Here is a 1,721-nt window from a genome sequence, read left to right on the forward strand (position 1 = left end):
CTTGTAGAATTGATATTTTTCCCTCTGACAAAATAACCTCTTTTGAAAGAGCTAGGAAACCAAGGGATAACTCTGCGTGTGCTATAATCTTTCTGACAATCCTGTCCCCCACTTCAACTGGAGCTCCTGAATAAAAATCTTAGTCATCAGTGAACTTCCAAAACACCATTATAATGTAATATCCATTTTAAGCCAGCACCCTGTCTGGTTTTGTTCAGATTAAACAGCACTAATCCACCACTTCCAGTCCATCATCTCTCGCCTATTATTGCATTATCACATCTTGCACTATATTTCTACATTCTCAGAGACTAAAATCTCCTTTGATAACTTGGTCTATGTCTTTTTCATTTTTGTGTTCTTTAAAAGACATAGCATAGAACTCTATTCAATAAATTATGTTTCATGAAGTAAATAAAAATGATTTGACCACATAGTTTTTAGTCGAGTTGTTTAGAAAGCCTAGAGAGACTTGCAATAATGTGGGAACAATAATAATTTTTTTTGTGGATCTGTTGCAAAATAGAAAGGAAAGAAATTTACTTAAGACTAAAGTTTAGAACCCTATGCAAGTTTTGGGCTACCAGTCATTTTTGTGTTTGGTAAAGGTGATTCAAAGTATTTTAAAAAATATATCACATTAAAAATAAATTGAAAAATACATACATCAAATAGAATACATAAGATTACCAATGAAACAGTTACCAAAATAGTTTTGGGGAAAAAAACTATGTGACATAATAATACGTGTGGCTCTTTAATACATTAAAACTTAGGCAGATCTAATAATCACCTAAGTTTCAAAATGATGAGCTTAAATATGATTTTGAGGTAACTTCAACAACTTCAATATTATTTTAAAATACTTCTAATTTCTGTTGGTGATAAAGTCATGGATACCCATTACCAACTCCCGGAATTTACTCAAACTCATGTCCATCGAGTCGGTGATGCCATCCAGCCATCTCATCCTCTGTTCTCCCCTTCTGCTCCTGCCCCCAATCCCTCCCAACATCAGGATGTTTTCCATAGTCATCCCTAGAACATCATAGATTCACAGCATATCGTGGTTTAATGAATGAAAGTCCTCGGTCAAGTGACTCTGTATCACCTAACAATTACTTACATCAAACTGATATAGAATTGCTTCTAAAGGGATATAGAGTCTGTTGTCAAAATAGCTGACATAAAAATAAATTTTGAGAACACAAGCTATGATAAGATAGATACTTTTAGAATTGTCACCCATTTAGTGTAAGTTATTACTTCATAGGTTCTTAGTCTCCAGGATATAGTTCAGTTTGGGTCCTTTAGACTAATTTCTCTGCCACACATCATTTCCAGAATAGAAACTAGTGCAACTGTATCAATCATGTGATTAGATCTCAGGGAAAATTAAATGGTAAGCAAATATCTATCTGTTTTGATTCAAAGAGGTAGATAGCATAGAACTAAACACTTGTTGCAAAGTTCAAAGTGATGCCTACAATCAGTGGTTAACTTATTGAATGGGCAATCACAGGATATTGGTAATTTCTATGACTTCTTCACCTACTATAGATTTTTCAAGATCCCATTTGGGAAAAAATATTATTTTGGATCATTTTCTTTTCTGACCCACACCTTTTCCCCACTCCCCACTCCCAGCCACTCCCAACAAAACAGACACACACACACACACACACACACACACACACACACAGATACACACACATTCTCAA

Source organism: Muntiacus reevesi, chromosome 9 (assembly GCF_963930625.1).
Source record: "Muntiacus reevesi chromosome 9, mMunRee1.1, whole genome shotgun sequence".
In the NCBI taxonomy this organism is placed as follows: Eukaryota; Metazoa; Chordata; class Mammalia; order Artiodactyla; family Cervidae; genus Muntiacus; species Muntiacus reevesi.